Source organism: Schistocerca cancellata, unplaced genomic scaffold (genome assembly GCF_023864275.1).
Source record: "Schistocerca cancellata isolate TAMUIC-IGC-003103 unplaced genomic scaffold, iqSchCanc2.1 HiC_scaffold_1104, whole genome shotgun sequence".
Classification (NCBI taxonomy): domain Eukaryota; kingdom Metazoa; phylum Arthropoda; class Insecta; order Orthoptera; family Acrididae; genus Schistocerca; species Schistocerca cancellata.
In genome coordinates this window covers 1,361,369-1,386,535 of record NW_026047103.1, presented here as the reverse complement: position 1 = coordinate 1,386,535, position 25,167 = coordinate 1,361,369, and positions in this window count along the sequence as shown.

Genomic DNA, 25,167 nt, shown 5'->3' with positions numbered 1-25,167 from the left:
TCGAAGATGGACTACACATTTTGGGGACTTTTCCACTCTGTCAATCTGCTATTCCTAGTATTAATTTTATGTGGCCGTTTCACTTTAAATCATTCTATATGCGTACAGCTGAATATTTAACTGTGACATTTTTCATAGATTCATCAGATATCTCGTACTCAGACACTACAGGGCCTTTCCGCCTCACTATGATCAATACGTTGCATTTTCAGTACCTGATACAGCATCGATAGTTGCCACGTCTTCCTACATTTGGCTACTGCTTGTATCTACAAGCGGCGCGAATTCGTTACATACAGGAGAGTCATCCGCAAATAGCTTCTTTAAGTTTTCAGCGTCATATGCTAGAAGACTCCAGGTTAACTGCATGTCTGATTTCTCTCATTTCACGTACTCTATTTTCTAGGAACTCTTCCGTCCTATAATAAACCGGGAGTTGACATTCCGTACACTTTTACTTTCTTCGTTAGACAACTATGGGGATAAGTATGAAAAACCTCCCAGAAGTCAAGGAAGGAAGACAAGCAAATTTACAATGGGATGAGCATACCTGATCAGTCTAAAGAATTAATGTATGATTTTTCACTGTAGAGTTAAGAAACCAAAATATAGTGAAAATATTTAAATTTGCTATAAAGATACGGACAGCTACATCTACAAATCACAGACTGAAGGTCTTTATGAAGACATGAAAAAGATGGTTGACCACTTTAATACAAGTGGTTATCCAGTAGATAATATTTACAGTATTCCAAAAGTAAACAAAGAAGTCTTAGGAAAAATCAAAGGTGAATGCAATGATAAACTTATGGAAGAATTTTGTAGTTTGAGAGTGAAAAAGTATGTTTATAAAATTGTCGCCTAGAAGGAGATGAAATATAAAGGAGTCAAGAAGTGTGTCGAAAAAAAAAGAAATAAGTTTAGAAGACTGTAAAGATTTTTTGCTCAACGACAGAGAGCTCTACAGACCAATGAATATGATTGAAAGTGTAAAACTGGAAATCTATGTAGGCGAGGTAAATTAAGAAAGCACTATGTCATCATGTGGGGATAAGCATCAAAAGCCTTTCAGAAGATAAGGAAGGCAGCTGCATCTACTGCTTTCTAGGGCTCAGAGAGAGCTGGGTTTCACAGTAACGTTGTTTTCGAAGTCCTTGTTCACTTCCAGATATTGGATATTCAGTGTTGAGAGAGGTAGTAATACGAGTTCACAAAACGTTCTACACCAGTCTGAGCTCAGTGATCAGTAAATTTTTCCATCGAATCGGAGCGCCTTTTTTATTTTTTACAGTGACTTAAGCTAGACTGCTGTTAGCAGAGGGAGCGAGTTCTTTCAGTATGATCTGTTTTACGACTATACGTCCCTTAATATTTTTTTGTGACTGTGGCATTTGAAAGTCGAATGGTAGGTTCCAACCGCCAGCCATTATTCTTTCTCGAGCGACACGTGGTACATATAGTGCCTAATTTGTACGTACGTGCAGAGCCTTATCAAGAGCAGATAGCTATATGCCGTCACCACTATCTCTGGAAAATTGCAATCTGTCAGCGAGAAAGTTATTTTATTCGAACTGATGATGTGCCACAATCGGATTAACCATCGAACAACTTAACGGCATACAACATCAGGCAGATGTGTCAGACCCTTTCACGGAATAGATGACTTTCACTGAAACACATAATTACAGATTTTGGGATCAGCAATGTTTTTGTGGCTGTAATTCACAATCGTTGTGTAAGCGCAAATTATATTCTCAATTAAGTACAGTTCGAAATTGTTCGGAATGTTGTGGCGTTTTGTTGAGAACGCATGGCAAAAAAGCATTGTTTTCTCCAAACAACAATCACGGAATTTGGGACCTAGATTTTTCATTCAGATAACGAATTCTGTAAATTGGGAAGGGAATAGTCATTGGCGCTGGGCAGATCTGCCTACATCGTGGATGGAGAAATTTCATGTTCCAAGCAGAGTGTGACATTACTGTAACAAATCGCTAAGCCATATTCTTGGGTTTTCTGCACTATTTTGTGATTATTTTATTGTGATTACCGGACATGTTTTCTACGGCTGAAGGCTTTGCGTTTTCCGTACTGAGAAGCTGCACTCCTGCTGTGATCTTAGGGTCCTGTTGTCACGAGAAGTAAGTCAGTGAGTCTCATTAGGCGACGCTACCCATGGGAGGGCAGTTTTCGCGGAAGTGAACTGCGTCCTGCTTCGGACTTATGTGAGCCTAGCCAGTACCTGACCTGTCTGAGGTAGGGGAAACTGTGCCGCCACTGCCACCCCAGACAATAATTGAGATCGACATTACTGCATTTCATGCACGAACATCACAGTCGAGAAGCTGCGGTGCCTCCAAATGGTTCAAATGGCTCTGAGCACTATGGGACTTAACATTTGAGGTCATCAGTCCCCTAGAACTTAGAACTACTTAAACCTAACTAACATAAGGACATCACACACATCCAAGCCCGATGCAGGATTCGAACCTGCGACCGTAGCGGTAGCGCGGCTCCGGACTAAAGCGCCTAGAACCGCTCGGCCACTGAGGCTGGCGTGGTGCCTCCCGGCCAGTGTGAGGAAAACAGCTGCTCTAAAAGTTTGGTTATAAAATCAAATTTAGCCTCCCTGCCACAGTGCTGGCGTGAAGAAGTCGACCACTCAACGAGAAATTGCTACAACCCATTACCATCCTCGTGTTTGTTAATCTGTGTTTTGTGCACCAGGAATGAGAAGTTTCTGCGGCGTTAGCCCGATTTTTATGGAATAACCGGTTTTCTCGTCTGTCATATTGGCGGTAGCAATATGATCGTACCCTCCACATAAAAATTTCAATAAGTTTGGTAGTTAACATGTAACCTCCCGCATCCTAATCGGCCTACTAGATTACTATATAACTGACTGTCATCGTATGTGCCAAATGTAATTTTACATCGAGTATGGCCATCGTTACCAAAGTAAAATAGGAAAGTATACAACAGACTCTTCTGAAATAAGAATATATGCTAAAACTAAGCGTAATACTGATGACAGTTTTGAAGTGGGTGGAGTACGGCGCAATCGCTCACGAACCGGACACTGGGAAAAGGTTATCACGTAATACTTACTATAAAAATCAATGATAACACAAAGGAAATGACGTTTAGCTGAAAGGAACGGTCGCCAGCTCGTTAGGGCAATGAGGCTCCAGAATCTTGAGGAAGCTAATAGCGAAGAAATTTAAGCAAATAATCACTGGCGTGCCAACATATGTTGTCATCCTTTTCCAGAGCTCAACAGTTCATGATGAAATAAATGAATCAGAAAGCATTGAGTTTGCAGTTACTTATTTTGAAATACTATATTTGAAAGTAAAATTAGTTGTGTTAGTTGTGTTAAAAAAATGACTTTCAGTAACCTCTGTATAAAGTAATGCAAAAATTAGAAAAGAATTGAAAGACTCAATTGAATTTACTTAAAGCAAATGAGCAAATGATTTTACTTTTAAATTAGCAACAACAAAATACGTACCATGTCAGTAAAAGTCACTCACTCAGTAAGTACACAGTAAATGAAATTTCGCACTCTTAATTTGCGCTGTATCTTTAAGTATTAGTTTTTACAGTGAAATTTTACTTTACTTTAAGTAGCCTCTGTTATGCAATAAGAATGAACAGTTACTAAGGTAGACAATTTAGACTGTAACTGGACATAAGCAAACACACAAAACTGGCAGTAAGTAGTTAATCACTTTTCATATTGTTACGACACTTGGTGACTGTATAGAAAGGAAAGGGACCCCTCTTGGTAATAATGTCTCAGGATAATGACAGTTAACTATTGCAGCTTAGCCATACTTTGTGAAGGAAATTTTGCTGGGTAATGCCTACGTCAGTTTATAATTTTTCACTTAACAGTCTTACGATGTTGTAGCCGTGCGGACGACGAAGAATGTAGCAGACGACAATGAGCTGTCGTTAGTGCAGCTGCTGTTTGATGAGAACCCCGAGTCGTCCACAAAGCCACGGATAATTATGGGGCCGGTCGGTGTGGCCGAGCGGTTCTAGGCGCTTCAGTCTGGAACGGGGCGACCGCTACGCTTGCAGGTTCGAATCCTGCCTCGGGCATGGATGTGTGTGATGTCCTTAGGTTAGTTAGGTTTAAGTAGTTCTAAGTTCTAGGGGACTGATGACCTCAGATGTTAAGTCCCATAGTTCTCAGACCCATCTGAACCATTTTTGATAATTATGGGACAGGCAGCAGTGGGCACTGTAGCTTCGTCAGCCTGTCCGCTCCTACCGTGCGCTCAATACTCGCGGGTTAACAAATCAGACGCGTCTACATTGTGGCGAGCATGGCTGCACACAGGGCGCCCAGGAAACACATCCACACTCTTTCATGACTCAAGTTGCTCTGCTTCCTCTGTGCTCGCAAAGCGACGGTGACTCTCCATACGGAAAGATAAACAACAAGACAGCTATTATCACTTCGTCGTTGCTATCGATACATTTCAATAAAGTTCCCTTGGCTATTACCCAGCAGTGCGCAATATTTTCACTACAATAAGAATCAATTACATACAGTAAGAAATAAATACACCTGTAAATTGATAAGGTATAAAATATAGTTTCTGTAATGAAGGTTACATAATCAGAGTCAGGAGTACAGTAGAAGTTATCAACGGATGTTGTTGTTGTCGTCGTCTTCAGTCCAGAGACTGGTTTGATGCAGCTCTCCATGCTACTCTATACCGTGCAACCTTCTTCATCTCCCAGTACCTACTGCAACCTACATCCTTCTGAATCTGTTTAGTATATTCATCTCTTGGTCTCCCTCTAAGATTTTGCCCTCCACGCTGCCCTCAAAAACTAAAATGGTGATCCCTTGATGCCTCAGAATATGCCCTACCAACCTATCCCTTTTTCTAGTCAAGTTGTGCCACAGATTTCTCTTTTCTCCAATTCTGTTCAATACCTCCTCACTAGTTATGTGATCTACCCATCTAATCTTCGGCATTCTTCTGCTGCACCACATTTCGAAATCTTCTATTCTCTTCTTGTCCAAACTATTTATCGTCCATGTTTCACTTCCATACATGGCTACACTCCATACAAATGCTTTCAGAAACGACTTCCTGACTCTTAAATCTATACTCAATGTTAAGAAATTTCTCTTCTTCCGAAAGGTTTTCCTTGCCATTGCCAGTCTACATTTTATATCCTCTCTACTTCGACCATCATCAGTTATTCTGCTCCCCAAATTGCAAAACTTCTTTACTACTTTCAGTGTCTCATTTCCTAATCTAGTTCCCGCAGCATCACCCGTTTTAATTCGACTAGATTCCATTATCCTCGTTTTGGTTCTGTTGATGTTCATCTTATATCCTCCTTTCAAGACACTGTCCATTCCGTTCAGCTGCTCTTCCATGTCCTCCGCTGTCTCTGACAGAATTACAATGTCATCGGTGAACCTCAAAGTGTTTATTTCCTCTCGATGTATTTTAATTCCTGCTCCGAATTTTTCTTTTATTTCCTTTACTTATTGCTCAATGTACAGATTGAATGAGATCGGGGAGAGGCTACAACCCTGTCTCACTCCCATCCCAACCACTGCTTCCCTTTCATGTCCCTCGACTCTTGTAACTGCCATCTGGTTTCTGTACAAATTGTAAATAGCCTTTCGCTCCCTGTATTTTACCCCTGCCACCTTCAGAATTTGAAATAGAGTATTGTCAAAAGCTTTCTCTAAGTGTACAAATGCAAGAAACGTAGGTTCGCCTTTCCTTTATCTATTTTTTAAGATAAGTCGTAGGGTCAGTATTGCCTCACGTGTTCCAACATTTCTACGGAATCCAAACTGATCTTCCTCTAGGTCGGCTTCTACCAGTTGTTCGACTCGTCTGTACAGGATTCGTGTGAGTATTTTGTAGCCATGGTTTATTAAACTGATAGTTCGGTAATTTTCACATTTGTCAACACCAGCTTTCTTTGTGATTGGAATTATTACATTCTTCTTGAAGTCTGAGGGTATTTTGCCTGTCTCATACATCTTGCTCACTAGATGGTAGAGTTTTTTTAGGCCTGGCTCTCCCAAGGCTGTCATTAGTTCTAATGGGATGTTGTCTACTCCCAGGGCCTTGTTTCGTCTTAGGTCTTTCAGTGCTCTGTCAAACTCTTCACGCAGTATCATATCTCCTATTTCATCTTCATCTACATTCTCTTCCATTTCTATAATATTGTCCTCAAGAACGTGGCCCTTGTATAGACCCTCTATATACTCCTTCCACCTTTCTGCGGATCGGATATTTAACGTCAAATGCTTTGGATGGCGTAGAAGGTATTTTATGAGCATTTTCGATGTTACAAACGATCGTGATGTAAGATTCTGAACTATTGTACTGCGGCTCGCAGTGCTGGGAGAAAAAGAACAGGGCGTGTAATATCGGCGACGTACCATTGTGCTGCAACGATGCCGCCGATGACAACCAGAAGGGTCCCGCTACGTAGAGACATGGAACCCCAGACCACCTCGGTTGTCGGAGCGTATGGTTAGCAACTGACAGTTTGGCACCCAACTGCTATCTGGAGAGTCTCTGGACTCTTCGGCTTGTCATCTGATTGACTGCAGTGCGACTGTCTTAAGTGATGGGTCACGCCTCGAACTGGGCCCCGACGACTGACGATGACGTGTTTGGAGACGCAGTGGGCAGCAGTGATGTGCGAACCTGACTGTATCCAGTCATACGGCCTGACACCCAGGAGTGATGGTCCGTGGTGACGTTTCTCCTCACAGCAGTGTCCCTTTGCTTGTCCGTTATAGCTCAGGGGTACATCGACGATATTCTACGACCCATTTTGTTACCCGCCTTGGCATGATATCCTGAGTTTACATTTCAGAAAGATTATGCCAACCTGCACACGGTGAAAGTTTCTACCGCTTGTCTTCGTGCTTGCCAAACCCTACATTTGCCAGCAAGGTCGCCGGATCTCTCCCCAACTGGGATCGTTTGGAGCTTTACGGCAGCAGCCTCCTACCAGATAGGCATTTCAACGATGCAACGCGCCAGCTGGACAGGATATGACACGATATCCGTCAGGAGGACATCAAACAGTTCTGTCAATCAATGCCAAGCCGGATAGCTGCTGATGTAAGGGCCAGAGGTAGACCAACCCGTCATTTTCTGGCTCAATTTGTGAAGCTCTCTCTCTTGAATAAATCATCCTATTTTCTGTAATTGTGTTAATTTGTTTCTCTGGACACGTGCATTACATTTACCGGTTTCCGTCCCATTCGGATAATTTTTTCGTGGTGCGTCGTTTCTTCTCTTAGAGTATATATACGTACATCCATTTTTACAACTTGTATGGGACAGGTCCATGTAGTACATTAGAGTAGTGTTTTTAAGCGATATGTCGTTGCTATCTGTGATTAAATCTCGACCATTATTACTTTCCTTTTATTATTGTTGAAAGCAGGTGCAATGATACTCGGGGTCTGGAAATCTGCAGGAAGCGATATTCTGTCAAGAACTCACATTCCCGACGAACATATGCTCGCGTTCTTCTCACACTTTAAAAGGCGCGAAGTTTCAACCCAAGGCAACATAATCGTTACAGAACTCGCACAGACTAAACCGGCGAAGTTGCTGTTCTCACTTCTTTTTGTTGCAAAGAATCAAAGCAATTACTTCGATAATCGTGCACAGATCTGTCTATTGTCATAATAGAAACTCCTCGGTGAGAAGAACCTATTCCCGAGTGTTGTTTTTACTGACGAACGTTTCTTCCTGAAAGAAAGACCAGGTAAATACAAACAACATGCATTACTTGTCCAGCGAAAATCCACGTTACCTTGGTGAGACGTAACCATCTTCTTCACTGGATAGATAATAACTTTTGTGGGATACTTGCTACTAGAATTATTGACCCTTAGATCAAAAAATGGTTCAAATGGCTCTGAGCACTATGGGACTCAACTTCTGAGGTCATTAGTCCCCTAGAACTTAGAACGAGTTGAACCTATGTAACACACATCCATGCCCGAGGCAGGATTCGAACCTGCGACCGTAGCGGTCTCGCGGTTCCAGACTGCAGAGCCTAGAACGGCACGGCTACTTCGGCCAGCTGACCCTTAGATCAATGTCAGTGTAAACAGAAGGGCATACGGGAATTTCCTAACAGGAATCCTGCCTCACATTCTGAATTAAGTGCTGCCAGAACCATAACGCTCATGCTCATACGTTACCAGTACAATGGATGTGTGGCAAAAAACGACTTGCGTGAGCGTCTTTTCAGCTTCCCCGTCCCCCGAAGTGCACGCCACCGCATTTGTTTCGATGTGGACGCACAGAAGCTCCAAATGTAGCGTGGCCTTCGATACGAGATTCTTTTAGTAGTTTCCACAATGAATCTCGGAATCTTGCAGAAAATTCAAAGAGATTCTGGTAATATGTAAACTACACCAGCGGCAGGCACAAACAATGAATCAGCTGCGCGATACCAGTCATAGTGCTACCGATAACAGCGCCGTGAAAGCTAATTTACTTCATAGCGGTTTCCGAATTCCCTTCATCAAACGTGACGAAGTAAGTATTCCAGATTTCGAATCAAGAACGCCCGCAAACATGAGAAATTTAGAAGTACATATTTTGGTTGTAATGAAGCAACTTGGAATCTCTTAGTAAATTTAAGTCTCCTGGTCGAGATTGAGTCCCAATTAGTCTCCTTTCGGAGTACGCTGAAAAAAAAACTCCATGGTTGGCAATCATACTCAACCGCCTGCGCGACGAATGATCCGTATCCATAGAGCAGAATGTTGCACTGGTCACACCAATGAACAAGAATGGATCTAGAGGTAAATGTAAATGTCGTGTGACTAGGGCCTCCCGTCGGCAGACCGTTCGCCGGGTGCAAGTCTTTCCATTTGACCCCACTTCGGTGACTTGCGCGTCGATGAGGATGAAATAATGATGATTAGGAGAACCCAACACCATGTCCCCGAGGGGAGAAAATCTCCGACCCACCCGGGAATCGAACGAGGCCCCTTAGGATTGACATTCCATTCTGTCGCAGTGAATACTCGGCGGACGATCTGGAGGTAATCCGCTGAATTGTAGACCTTTTTCGCCGACTTCGATTTGCAGTACGATTTTAAAACTTACACTGCCTTCAAAAATTATGAATTACCTCGAAGAAAACCAACTATTGACATTTAGTCAGAAGAGATTTTGAAAAATTATTGGTGTGAAAGACAGTTAGCTCTTTATTCACACGAAGCAATGATTGCTATCGACAAAAGATCTCAAATTATTCCATAATTCTAGATTATTCCTCAAAAGCCGTTTCTCATGAAATTTGTGGAGTACCGCCTCAGTTTTACGAGTGGATTCGACACAGTTCGTAATGGAGTAAAACGAAAGTAATATTTGGCATTATTGGCCCGATAAATCAGACATACCTAAAGGCTGTCGTTTCTACTAACGGACGTAGGTATTACAATTATGAAAAACTTGAATTGGAACGATCGTGTAAAAAATCTTGTGGGAAACGCGAAAGGAAGACTGTATTTTACTGGCAGAATACTTAGAACATGCAACGATTTCGCTAAAGAGACTGACTACAGTACGCTTGTCCTCATACTTCTCGAGTATTGCTGCGCGGTGTGGTATCATTTCCAGATAGGATTGATGGAGGACATCTAAAATGTTCAGAGAAGGGCAGCTCGGTTTGTACAATCGCTATATAGGGAAAAGGGTGTCGCGGATATGACACATGAGCCAGCACCGGATTTTGACACAAGGATGTTTCTCGCTGTAGCGGCTTGTTTTCATGAAGTTTTAATCAGCAATTTTCTCCTTCGAATGCGAAAGGATTTTGCTGACGCACTCCCGACTATGGTGAAATGTTCATCGTAGTACCATGAGAGAAACAGAGCTTGCAGGGAAATATTTAAGTGTCAGCTTTTCCTACACGCTGTTCGGATTTAGAAACGAAGAGAAATAATCTGGAAGTGGTTCGATGAACCATCTGCCAAGTACCTAGATGTGATCTGCAGAGTAGTCATGTAGATGCAGGTTCTGACGTTGACTCTCATGATACTCCAACTCCAGAGAAAGTGGAGCAACGTATCTTGCTTGCTTGAAGTACTCTGTAGCGGACAGTCATGGAAGAGGCGGTGAAACGTTTTCTCCAACGTGTTGAACAGTGTACCCTTTTGAGCATCTTAAAACATTGTAGCCCTTCGTTCCAATTACAGCTAAAATTGTACTAAAGCTGCCCATTTATTTTCCTGTTTAATTAAATGTTGTGTTTATGTGAAGGTAACAGGTTTTAGAATAGGTTTAGAAGACAGGAAGTGAATTATCGAATAAGAAGAATATAGAATGCTATTTAAAAAAGACCTATTGCTGTTCGTATCTTAAAAACGAGCTAAGCAGCAAGAAAGGCATTTACGGTGGTTAGTACAGTTTGGGGAGGGGTAGAGTTGAAAATAAATTAGACACGCCGTAAAAATAGCTCTGTAATCTGTTTAGTGGATTTCATGGTGACAAGACTAATACTGTGTTGCTCAGCGTTTATTTCGCGGAATGGAATGGCCGCGGCTGGAATCCATCTGCGGATGACGGGCAGGCAACTCGGCAAGAAGCGGCGAGTGGCGGTTTGTAGTGGGAGGTGGGGAACTTTGTGTTGCGGGACCGCATAGCCTGCAGGCGCGCCAGAGCAGTGCTAGCGCGGCTTCTGTTTGCCCAACTCTGAGCAAGTGTTTATAGTGCGGCAGAACGCAGGGCGGAGGACTTGGGCAAACTCTTGCCACTTTAACGACGAGAGGTGCCTGGCGGGCGGCGTTGCCCCCAGCTGACTCTTTCGTCTGGCGCGGAGCGAGATAACACGGCACGCCCGGGCTCTCTGCCCTGCGCCGCCCTGCAAACGGACCTCAGCCTGAACACCGCCGAAGGTGGAGTGCTGGCAGAGAAGGGCAGCGTCAGACTCGTCACTGACGGAAAACTCCAGCAGACTGCACCGTACTAAGAAATTACAGTAAAGTATTGACAATTATATCTGGGTGCTTGTCACACTGGCGTTAATTTCTGTAGGAGTAAACTCGGCATCTACAGAGCGATAGATTCATATTACAAACGATTTAAAACTAACCTAACATCTATGTCATCCGTTTTACTCGTTGTTGAGCTGTGTGACTTTGGATTATATTACCATAAGAAATACAGCAACCAGCCATTCGTTTTGTCTGCCTACTTAGACCAATATGTGTTTCGGGATTTCGCCCATCTTTAATTGGCGTAATACGCATTTAAATTTAGATGTTATTTATCAAAAACAGACTTGCCTTACATGTAGCTGCAGATTCACATCAAGTTACAGACAGAATCTCCCCTGGCCAACAAAGGTAAAAGAATTAACGTACCCACAGAAATTGCAATTTATTCTCCCAAATGTGCATCCCTAAATAAAAATCTATGAAACTTAAATAATTTACTATAGAACCACGTACAGTGCACTCCTGAAAGAACATAAAACTAATAGTTCATAAGGGAGCATAATTTCTGTTATGATACCCAATGAGAGCCCATCTCGTGACTGTAGTAGATGTATATCAAGTCTCGTTACTTTTCCTATATTCTGTCTAAATGTCACACCGTTATGTCAAAGTTATTAACTGTGTGTAACATATTAATTGCTTAACATAAAATATACTGTGTTATTTTAGTAATATTCATCATAGATTAGTCAAGCAGTCACTACTTAACAAAGTTACTAAACTTGAACAGCAATAAATGGTTCAAATGGCTCTGAGCACTATGGGACTTAACTTCTGAGGACATCAGTCACCTATAACTTAGAACTACCTAAACCTAACTAACCTAAGGACATCACACACATCCATGCCGGAGGCAGGATTCGAACCTGCCACCGTAGAGGTCGCGCGGCTCCAGGCTGTAGCGCCTAGAACCGGTCGGCCACTCCGGCCGGCTGCACAGCACTACCTGAAGTGATAAAACAATGTGTAAAATATGCTTATCTGGCTCAATACATCGCATGTTAGGCCATTTTTGTTACTACTCATTCAGAAACTCAAATTGAAAATGATGTATCTTCAGAATCTACAAGCGAAATGTACCTTTGGCTGTAGTCAAAATTTTCCATTTTAAACAGACTGGTCAACCAGCGATATGTTCGATGCTGCACTGTTACTATGCGTCACGAAAATGAAAAAAAAAGTGTTTGTTACGTCGTTGTAGTGGAATCGTCCAGAGATTGCGGTGTGGTAGCAAACTCAGCAACGCGAATGGGTACCACGGACATTAGCGAGGGCTCGCTGCAATCCGCAATAACCAGTGGAGCACACACTGGAGGACACACCCTCCCTATCAGTAAAACAGCACAATCGCAGGTCAATATAGTGTCGAATATGCAAGAGCTCCGCCCCCGTTCAATACATCATCTGAAGGATTGAACATCGTAGTGTAGAACAAACGAGTTGTCTCAGTTTTCATTTTGTCTTTCTCAGTATTACTTTTCCTTAGTATCTCTTGACAATAAAATGTTCTGAACTGAATAGCTTATCAGCTTTCATTTAAGCTCCTTCCTCATCATATTTCATTTTACAACATGTTTTAATTTTCAGTTAGTTAAAGCCTATCAACAATAAATATATGCATAATGATAGACAATTTACATCAACACATTTCTGCGCCACTATAAATTCAGTGATGGAAACATTAAATTTCTTATCCCAAGAATATTGCATTTTTGACAGATCAAATGCCAGCAACCCAACCATATGTGTGCTGACAGCATTATGGGTATGATTTATTATTGTCTGAAGGAATACTTGCCCAAATGAAATCTTATTTGTTAATGACAGTTTAAAAAAATGACGTTCATAATGAGTTAAGAAGGCGAACCGACTGCCTGGAGTTGCAATAAAGCGTGTTAGCTGCATAAATTACAGTTTCCAGTTCAACTCTAGAAGAATATGCAACCACGGATAAACTAACAATGAATTCTACACAGATAGTTTTTGTAGGTTGTTCTGCTTTATTTCGCTCGGCAGGAATGCTTCAGGATGTGTAACTATTAGTATTGTTTCCGTCTATCGAATGCCGAAAGCGAAATTAAACATTTTTTACATATGTAGAGTGCAAAACTTAAGGATGAAAGTAATTTTTCAGCGATGTGTCAGTGCCAAGTAACATGGGTCGACGAGCCTTGGACCATACATAGAAATAATTGCTACAGGATAGTACAAAATATAACTGAAGAAAATGGGATGTGAGACGAACAGAAATGCTACTTTTATCCAGACACAATAATTACACTGAAGTAACCGCTATTTATGATGGTCCACTGGAGATTACAGCAGGATGGGCAAGGCTCTCAAAAGGGTTTGGGATCACCACGGATAGAAATGCGTCCTCTGCATAGTACTCACTTGCGGATCACAATGTTAGTTAGAAGTTTTTGTGATAGGGCGTTCTATATCTTCAGCATGATGGTTTCAACTGCTGGATGGTCGTTGGTGCATGCGGGCGCACTGAAATACGTTTTCCCAAATAGTGCCACATTTCCTCAATGGAATTTAAGTCGGGGACACGGGAAAGCGAGGTTCTTCACTTGGGCTGTTCGATGCTGTCGCGTACTGTCATCATCCATATAAATGAAGTCAGGGCAGACTGCTCCCCTGAAGAGATGCACTTGGAGGAGGGGTACAGTTACACAGTAACATTAACCGGTGAGTGTGGCGTGTTCAAAGATCTGAACGTCAGAAAACCATGCAACATTGTGGCCCCCTACTATATAACAAGTGGGCCACTACAACGATCATGTTCACCAATGTTCCTGAGTGAATTACGTGTACTCGTCTATCACAATATGGGATTTTATCCTCATGGTCCCTTCGCGAGATATACGTAGGAGGGAGCAATATACTGCTTGACTCCTCGGTGAAGGTATGTTCTCGAAACTTCAACAAAAGCCCGTACCGAGCTACTGAGCATCTCTCTTGCATTCCACTGGAGTTTGTCTATCATCTCCGTAACGCTTTCGCGATTGCTAAATGATCCTGTAACGAAGCGCGCTGCTCTCCGTAAGATCATCTCTATCTCTTCTATCAACCCTATCTGGTAAGGATCCCACACCGGTGAGCAGTATTCAAGCAGTGGGCGAACAAGTGTACTGTAACCTACTTCCTTTGTTTTCGGACTGCATTTCCTTATGATTCTTCCAATGAATCTCAGTCTGGCATCTGCTTTACCGACGACCGAGCAAAGAAACCACCCAAATGCAGTCTGCGTGCCACCGTGGAACGTGAATTATCGTGCCTTGCAGTGCTGTTACACGTGGTTGCAGATGAACACGCTGTCTGGTACGACGCACCTCTCTGCGGTTGCACGGCGTAGCAGTCACCTGCTGCTCCAGTAAACCGTGACCTACCACCTGCTCTCCATCGGGCAGCAGTGGCCGTGGTACAGACCGCTCCTCACCGACCTGAAGCCATGCTGTGAGATTCGTTGCCTGCACTCGTAACACTTAGGCATTCCTCCAGTTTCATGGTGGTTCTTCCCTGAGTGAAGTCGTGCTAATGTTGCTTTTAGGATAAGTCGTAACGAAGAACACCGTAACCTCTCGCTGGTTTACACACATCTTCCATTCCTTCAGCTGCCTCGTGTTACGGGTTCTGACGCATGTGGCGCTCTAGCGACCGTGACCTCATGCCATGTAACGTCCCACTCTCTATCTGCACGTTGTGGGACACCTCTCAAATCATGCTCCGGCACTTTCATTTATTTCCTCCAGGTATTTGCTATGTTATGTTACTTTATCAGTCTCTCAGTACGCTTACGTGCACTCTATGACAAAAAACGACGCAACGAGATGGAATTATCCAATTGGGACGCAAAGTGGTAGATGTTGAGTGCAAGTACATACGAACGGATTAGTACAATTTCAGGAACATTGGGTGATTTATTCAGGAGAAAGAGCTTCACAAATCGAGAAAGTCAGTAACGCGTTGGTCCACCTCTGGCCCTTAAGCAAGCAGTTATTCGGCTCGGCATTGATTGACAGAGTTGTTGGATGATCTCCTCACAGATATCGTGCCAAATTGATCCAGTTGGAACGTTTGATCGTGAATATCCCGAGTTGCTGGGAGGGACCTACCAATAATATCCCAACAGTTCTCAATTGGGAAGCTGAGGGAAATAATGAAATGAGACTGTATGAAATGAGACACCTAAAGTAGTAAATGACTTTCGTTACCTGGGGAGCAAAATAACTAATGATGAACGAAAAAGACAGGATATTTTAGTCTTGTAATGACAAGAAAAGCGTTTCTGAAGAAGAGAAAAAATGGTTCAAATGGCTCTGAGCACTATGGGACTTAACATCTTTGGTCATCAGTCCCCTAGAACTTAGAACTACTTAAACCTAACTAACCTAAGGACAGCACACAACACCCAGCCATCACGAGGTAGAGAAAATCCCTGACCCCGCCGGGAATCGAACCCGGGAACCCGGGCGTGGGAAGCGAGAACGCTACCGTACGACCACGAGATGCGGGCTGAAGAAGAGAAATTTGTTAAAATCGAATATAGATCAAAGTGTTGTAATGTAGCATCAACGTTACGTAGTACTGTATGAGTATACCCACTCTATTTTGCAATTTTACTTAAAGGCTTCAATAGTAATTTTAATAATAATAATAATTATTATTATAACGTAAGTGCTTCACTCACATTCATGTAGATTGATTCTAACAAAGAAGAAGACAGCAACTAGCCACTATTAGCACTGCCATTTATTTAAGTAAATAGCGCCGTAACCGGTTTCGAACTGACAAGTTCATAATCAGACGGCTGGTCACATGATTTGCAAGATACATTACATGTTTCGATTTTTATTCTTCCACTGCGGCGAAATAATCTTCTTTATAAGAATCAACCTAAATTAATCGTACACAGCCACGGTCTCACTATGTCAGTTTTAGACAAAATAGCACAAAGTAATTCCCGCCTCCCCCCCTTAAGACGAAGTTAATTAATATATTTTCGCTATTAACCAAAGCAAATGTAAATGAGAGTACGCAGAAGGCAGTGTGCAGCGATACGTTGAAGTATCAGTGTAGAAGTCTCTCAGTCATCTCGAACGGGAAGGCGCACTGGTAAACGTGGCCGAATGGAAGTTCCAGTTGCACAGGAAAATGCTAGGTTTCTAGTACCTTCTAGAACAGTTTCAGCTGAATAATACAGTTCTGGTGACAGAAATCGCACGGGATTGTGAATGCTGAGGGGAACCCCCTCCCCCGTACAACTTCGATGCCGATATTGCCAGACATCGGCGTCGAGAGAAAGTAGACCCACTTGTTCTTAACCCTTCAGATTAAGAAAATATATTTTAAACGTAATCTAAAGCACATAATTTAGGACAGGACTCTAGAAAAGGATCTCCTCTCTTATATGCTATTTTCTTTCACTAGTTTATAAAATGAGGAACGACGTGATTACTCATTGGCGCGGAAATACGAATTAAGTGGGTCCCTCATGATGGACAGTCATGTATCTGACCGCTCCGATGAAATGCTGACTTTATTCATTCAGTAAGTACTTTTACAGTACAGATGACTTTCCTGGCACTGCTCCACGTGTTTGGAACACCACTTGTGTAGCGACAGGTTACTCCGCAATTTAATAAGCCAGTAAAAGCGTACACGAGGCAGTGATTTTGATTGTGTGACACGAAGGCTCATTGGTACTGTGATGAACCTTAGAACAACGGTGGAACGGCTTATTTCAATCAAGATGCAGTATCATTGTCGTAGGTAAAAGATTTCTTGCATGGCTCGGCGCTGGTGTGAATTTCTGATAAGTCTTCAAAGGTTTACTGTATGCAAGACGTCGAGCGCAGTTAAACGAATCCAAATTCATTGTGTAATGTGGTGATGTTCAGGCGAGAGAGTGTTTTTTGCAGCTGCATCATTATAAGTCCCGTGTGGCAGAACAAAATTAATTAACTCTGAGTGAAACCGGTATCTGAATTTTATGTACATAAAAATAAGACAGATTGTTCTATAAGGGCATAACGTATATTGCGTTGTTCTCATGGATATAGCCGGATTCATTGGGAAGATAATTTACGAACATAAATTACAGATCTGTCGTCATAAGGCGCGTAAGGGAAGACTTTATCCTGATGCTCTGTCATTTGTGTGCTCTGTGATTAACTAGAGGTGCCAAACATTACTGTACTAGCAATCCCTTGCATTTGTAACACGTACTTTATTGAAGGACCCTACGCCTCTGAATTATATTTTATTTATTCCGGTAGGTCCGTGTTCTTATTTGCAGCAACACCGGTTTTCATTACAATATTACTTGTTTGATTTGTTGCTTCCCAAGACTGCTTACAGGGAGTAGGATCGGGTGCTGGAGAGCAGGACTATCTTTGAGAGCCAAACATCTTCGAGAAATGTAAAGGTCGTGGTCTGTGGTACTTACAACACGTACCAAACGTTAAGTGGACGCTGGCCTTTTGCGCGACCGATTTGATGCATTCTGTGTGCCACTAAGTCTCTCAAGTGACTAACTATTGCCACAGATACATTAATAATAGTATGCGACTCATGTTATTCCAGCATTCGGTTTACTCATAATAGTAGTCAGGTGGAATAAATGAACTGCTCCACCGATCCTGCTAACTTACAGAGCGCAAGACTACACTGGACGTGCGGTATTTTTGGGAAGACGGCAGGCGACACTGTTACAGCCCTGACAGCAACCACTTTAACTAGTAAGTCTTCTACTTGACTACCTGCCAAATTCTTCAACTAAATTGATTTCGCACTTTATCTGTGTTTGTTGTTGATGGCCTGCGGTAGAAGTTATCGCAGTTATCAGGATCTAAATGAACTTGAGTGCTAAAATAGTATTAATGAAATGGTCGTCCTGTATTGTTTTGTCAATTTTTGATAGGTGATTAATACATCAACATGAGCTTGATCTTTTATAATAGTTTTGGCACAAGTTTATTGATTAAAAATTGGATAGAAATACATGTTATGACTGATGACAAAAATGAAACATGATCTCATGGCAGAGCACATATGCAACGAACAGGTAACAACCCTGTGTGGCAGCTGGTTGGCAGGGACTAAGGATTGTCTGATTGTCCTATTTATCCTGGCTCAAAATAAGAATAACGCAATCTAAAATTGTTGTTGTTGTGGTCTTCAATCCAGAGACTGGTTGATGCAGCTCTACATGCTATTGTATCCTGTGCAAGCTTCTTCATCTCCCAGTACCTACTGCAACCTACGTCCTTCTGAATCTGCTTAGTGTATTCATCTCTTGGTCTAGTTCTACAATTTTTACCCTCCACGCTGCCCTTCAATACTTAATTTGTGATCCCTTGATGCCTCAGAACATGTCCCATAAACCGATCCCTTCTTCTAGTCAAGTTGTGCCACAAATTTCTCTTCTTCCCAGTTCAATTCAATACCTCCTCATTACTTATGTGACCCACCCATCTAATCTCCAGAATTCTTTTGTAGCACCACATTTCGAAAGCTTCTGTTCTCTATTCGTCCAAACTATTTATCGTCCATGTTTCACTTCCATACATGGCGACACTCCATACAAATACTTTCAGAAGCGACTTCCTGACACTTAAACCTATGCTCGATGTTAACCAATTTCTCTTCTTCAGAAACGCTTTCCTTCCCATTGCCAGTCTACATTTTATATCCTCTCTGCTTCGACCATTATCAGTTATTTTGCTCCCCAGATAGCAAAACTCATTTACTACTTTAAGCGTCTCATCTCCTAATCTAACTCCTGCAGCATCGCACGATTTAATTCTACTCCATTCCATTATCCTCGTTCTAAAATTATCTAACACTAAATAGACCATGATGGGTTTTTTCTACACAGAAATTATACTACGTTGGTGCTGCTGAGAACAAGTGGCCAAATTGTTGTCTTTTCTTGCCTGTCTCGGGTGGTTCAAGCGTATATTGAGCAGCGATGTGCGGAGCCTGTAATTCCCTACTGCGGACACGAAATATGCAGAGTCGCGGCCGGCAGTCTGTCAGGCGGATCGCAATTACTTTGTAACGGAGCCCTGAAATCTCAGCAGATTCCATGTGTGACACTCTCATTCGCCAGTCATACCATGGATCAATTTGACCCACTGACACGGCAGAGAGCACAAGGAGACCGAACGTCAGAGCGCCAGATATGTCACGAATAAGACTGGCCTCTACACAGCGAATTGTCCGAGATGGTTAAGGTCTAAACTGTCGGTAGACAGTTGTCCCTCACCACAGGCTCCCCAGTCAAGAATAGTGTTAGTGTGAAGTCGGGCCAAGGACAAGTGCACCAAGTGCAAGCCACTCATAACAAATGTGAAGACTAGAATCCTCTCCAGGCCGGAGTCTGAACTGGAAGACCACTCCGTCCTGGAATTTGAATTGGAAGACCGAGTTTCTCCCCTCACTTCCCATCGAACCTCGGTAATCTCCCAAAATTGTCCCCACAAGGGTTTCGTGCCAGTGACGACTGCACAAGCTCCATGTTTCCCGTTTAACTTGTCTGCTATACTCATCAGCCAATCCTAATCAATGTAAATAATATTCTTCTCTTTTCAGGAGAAGCAGACAATAGCTGATTTGACACAAAAAGGTAGACTTTCACGGCTGGAAATATCATGTCCATTATAATTATCCGGGCTGTTATGCCGTGGTCGGTTGATGAATTCTGTGTCGATTCCCAGCGGGGTGTTATCAAGACGTTAGCGGACAGAGCTAGAAATATTTGTGAACCTGAGTTGCTCGACGCTGAGATGGAACATCTCCACAATGCACTAATGAAGAACGGATATTCGTCTTCCGAAATAAAACGTGCGTTGAGGCCACGCAGAAATCATACTGACGTACAGGCTACTGCAAAATCTAAGGTTTTCCTGCCATTTGTTAAAAATGTAACGGAAAGAATAGGGAGGATCTTGACGAAGCGGAATATTACCGTAATTTACAAGCCCACCAGGAAGATACAGGAATACCTTAAGCCTGCCAAGGACGCTCGCAAACCACTGGAAAAAGCTGGAGTGCATAGGATCCCATGCAGCTGTGGTGATGTTTATGTGGGTACCACTAAAAGAACTGTTTCTAAACGTTTGGAAGAGCATAAGGGCAATTTTAGAAGAGGAGAAACGGAACGATCAGCTGTTTCGCAGCATGCTTTCCAGCCAGGGAACCACAATATTCGTTTCGAGGAGACGCAAGTACTAGCGGCCACAAGCGGATATTACGAAAGGCTCTACAGGGAGGGAATCGAAAACTCTAAACACCCAAATAATTTCAACCGTAAGGAGGAGGGTGTGAAATTAAACGGCATATGGATGCCGGTGTTAAAGAAGATCTGTACCACCCGCCCACTACTGGGAGATGGCAACGGCGATCGACGGCGACGGACAGCGGCCAATTGCACTGACGTTTGCAAAACACGTGACGTCACGCCGCGGCGTGGGAGCACGCGGACACGGAATTTAGCGGCAGTCAGTAGCGAGCTAGTGGGTGTTTTGGTCCTTCCATTGAGCTACGGACCCCCTTGAAGATGTCTCCCGCAGTCGGAGACGAAACGTTGGGAATCGACACAGAAGTCATCAACGGACCACGACACAACAGCCTGCATAATTATAATGGACATAATAGCTGATTTCAAAATTCCCGGCCAGAGAGGAGAAGAAGTTGTTCTCCCCACTTGTTTCTTTCTTTTATTTCCACAGCCACATTAGACTGTGCATTATTTTGAGTTTCCATGTAGCTCTAAAGTGAACAACACATTTATCATATAGATCATTATCTGAATGGCCTGAATGTTATAGGGTGTCCAACCAATGGCCCGGCTAAACTAAGAGAAGTGCTTTTGTGTCCAACATAGATCATTTCAGAGCCACCTGAAACGTTATTTTCCTTCTAAAACTTGTTTGAAGTACTTAGGCTTCTCAAAAATCTCTGCAGGACAAAGGGCAACGCCGCCTGACAGCTCCCTCGATAGCATCTGGGTTCACGCTGAACATGGAGACCCACGAATTTTTTTCGCCGCCGTCCCTGTACACAAAAGACGTTTAAAACACTGTCGTAAGACGTCAACTGGGCGACCCAGATTTCTCTCGCGCCCCAGCCCATGCTGTGAAAAGGGGCGCCAACAGATAAGTTCAGGTATGCCACCTTTGTGTCTCTTCGACCAGATGCGTTGTCTGCACACTGTGGGATAAATTCTTGGTCCAGTATTTTGTCCCAGTAAATTCTTCGAGATGTTCCTTTCCCTAGTAGCTGCACGGCTTTCAGGGCCCAAACATCCACTGCACGATTTACTGTTAAATGACAAAATTGCCTACTTGTCCTCAACTCGAGAAAAATTCTATTCAAAGGGGAGTCACCGTAAATATTGCACATGTATTAACAACGTATGCACTTGCATCATGCTGATAACTTCTTGTCATCTCACAAACACGATATCTTGGATGAAAAATCAACATTAAACTATAAGTTTCAATATGAAGAATAGTGAGAGAGTGACTGGTCCTCTCAAGTGTCAGGACGTCTATTCTGAAAGTATTTGTTTGGAGTGTAGCCACGTGTGGAAGTGAAACATGGACGATAAACAATTTCGAAAAGAAGAGAACAGGAGCTTTTGAAATGTGATGCTACAGAAGAATGCCGAAGATTATGTGGGTAAATCACGTAACAAATGAGGAGGTACCGAATAGAATCGGGTAGAAAAGAAAGCTGTATTACTGCCTGATTAGAAGAAGGGATAGGTTGATAGGACACATTCTGAGACATCAAAGGATTATAAATTTAATAGTGGAGGGATTGTGGAGGGTGAGGATCATAGAGGGAGACCAAGAGATGAATACAGTAAGCAGATTCAGAATGATGTAGGTTGCAGTAGTTATCCGGGGACGAAGAGACTTCCACAGGTTACGAACGCATGGAGAGTTGCATCAAACCATTCATCGGACTAAAGACCTTCACAACGTATATTTTAGTTAATCTATATTCAAAAACGTAAGACATGAGAGGCAGGATTCTGCAACAGGGCGGTTGTTAAGAGACTGGTTTCTATGGCTGTATCATCTTTAGACACCATACACGTACACATGGTGGAGATAGGAGAGTAGGAAGACCTTAGATGCCGCGACGAGTACAGGGCAATGGAAACTTACACAGGCCGTCCCAGGTATGTCCAGAATGAGTAGCTGCACTGATGTGTGATCTCCTGAAGGATGTAATGTACAATGTGGTAAATTTTCCGACGTACGGAAGACATTTTATACGTTTATAGTTGCCGAACAAAGGCGCCGAGTTGGTTCCTTTCCTTTTTAATGGACTTATATGCTTTGTTATGTGGCATTTGCAAAAGCCTGCAATGGGGGTCGCGTATAATTCAGTTGTATCAAAAATTCCAAGATCATTTTAATTGAATCAACTGTTGGTTCTTGGTGAAATATTGTAAATTAACTAACCAAACATTGTTTTATGAGTTGTTTCACAAATTTTATTATTAATGCTGCTGCACAACCTGGGTTTCGGGTTATCCCATTTTCAAATAAATTAATAATTTCCAAAGATGAAAACGCACACATTATCATCATGTTTATCTCTGCATTATCATCTTTCAGAATCAGTAATATATTTGAAAATGGGCTTATAACACGAAACGTAGGTTGTGCAGCAACGTTAATAGTAAAATTTGTAAAACAAGGCAAAAAATACTGTTTGTTTGGTTAAAAATACCAAGATTGCGACTTGAAGATATTAAGCGTATGCGATGCATCCAAGAATGCTCTATGTTACACTGAATGGCGCCTTGCCTTCACGAAGTCTTTAATAGGCTGAGCGAACAGACGCTCATACTTTCATTTCGATTCAGGTCCCATAAATGGTAACTTTTTGTAGACCCTACTCACTGAGGTGATATTGTAAGACTGCAAATCTTTGCTTGTTCTTCAAATACACTGTTTTCCAGGAATATATCTGGCAGAAGATTTAAGATCCTCTGATGGGAATTTCGGCACTCTTACCGAAAGATGGCGACATCTAGAGAGCAATTCCCTATTACAGAACTTGTAATCCGACTGTGAAATGAAGTCTGCGGGCAAAAAGACCAGCAGAAACAGCGTGGCTGTAGGAAAAGACCGCTACAGAACCATTCACTGGGAACTCGCGCTCCACTATTCGGGCACTCCGCAGGATTTTACTTCCGTGTGCGGCAGTAAGCCGAGTTTTTTTCCACCTCATCAAGTATTCAAATTTCCATTAGTGTTCGTAGGACCGCAACGACTAGCGCTTCAATTCCGGCGCTAATTCCATTACATTACGCCGCGCTCCTTACGCTGCCGAGTCGCACGGACGTTGTTTCATAATTAATCTGTTTCGCGCCGTGAATTATTCACCGTGTTTTAACAGCATGCTCACATGTTCCGCGGCGGGCGCGCAACCACTGCCAGGTATGTGCGCTTTCACCGGAGCGTTAAGAAATAAAACGCTCCTCTCGTGCATTTTTGCGGGTCATACTCCCCGTGACTCCGGAAGAAAGTCTCAGAGACATAGACAGTAGGAAGCGGGTGGTGGCGAAACTACATACACTGCCGTATGCTCCTGCCTGCGTTCTAATGATCCTAATGAATTAAAGAAATCTCACCAGAATGCAACATAAAATGTGCAATACTTCTTCCCGAAGATCAAAGTTCATGGCACTAATTACTAACTGATCAAACTGAAATTATACTAGTATTAAATCTTTAGAATTCTGTGCATATGCAAGTTGTATCGAGTATAAGTACAGTTATTTCTGTTTGTGACTGAGGTCGGTGTACTGTTAAACGTTACATCAACATTTAAATCGCTTGCGGACTAATATTTGCAGGTGTTAGGAACAGTATGTTTCTCGTTTGCTTACTAGCTCCGAGTATATGTGGCAAGAGTAAGTCATTAATGTTTACTTTTCCCTGGGCAGCATGTCAGGTGTTAAAGGGAAGTGTGGACACGTGGACACCTGATGGTTGCCTTCTACTGACAGGGGTAGTCCACTCTCCACTGCAGTTACGGCCGAGCAGAGAAAATCGTAAAGTTTGTGACGTGTTGGTTGGAGGACTGTTCGATACAGAGAAAAAAACAATCGACGTACTGACGTGTTCACATCTTAAGGTACCAGGTGTAAAAATATCTGCACTTATACCCGTCACAAGCTGTTTAGAAATATTTGTCTAAGTCATTGTAATCACTCAATCGTTTTACTTGCCTTTTTCCCATGTGTCTTGCTTTCATTTCATTGCCCGTTATACAGTGAGCAAACCACTGTGTGGTGAATGGCAGAAGGGACATAATTCATGAATTGGGCCAGCTATGGACCGCATACAACTTAAGACCTACTGCGTTTCTTTTCCTTCCTTTCCTCCCAGCACTTCTTTATTTTCTCTCCAACTGCTCGTCTCTGCGCTTCTGCCCACACTGCCTTGGGTCGAGGTTTTGGCTCATCTTCTTCATAGTTTGCGTTTTCCATCAGTAGCCTGAAGTGATTCCTGTCACGTATTACTTCTTCTGTAACACCTGTTTCGATGGCATCTTTCTTTACCGCTCTTATCCATCCTACAGCTTTTTTAAGCTTACTAACGTAATTAAAAATTTTCTAAGGAACACGTATTTCTTCCATTCTTTTTAAATGTTCATAAAATTTTAGCCGTCTCTTCCTCATGGTATCTGTGATCTTTTCTGTATTTTCTGTATAAATCTTCATTTCTCGTTTTAATCCACCTAATTTCATTGTTTTTCTCAGAGTCTAGAGTTTTTCTTAGTATTTGTCTCTCTTTTTTTCCAGTTCTCTAAATTCACCTTTCTTATTGAATGTTAGGCACTCTGTCCGTATGTTGCTTGTGTCCTAATAATTAAATTATAATGTCTAATCTTCGCTTCTATGGATATTGATTCCCTATTGCAGTAGCTCTGTGTTAATTTATATGCAAATTATGACTTTTTTATTCTTTATCTGTTGTGTTATCCAGCCCATTGGCTTGGATCAACTCCCCAAGGTATTTGAATTTATCTTTTATTTTTCGTTTTCATAAACTTTTCTGTATTATGTCAGTGTTCTATATACTCGGTTTTTTCAT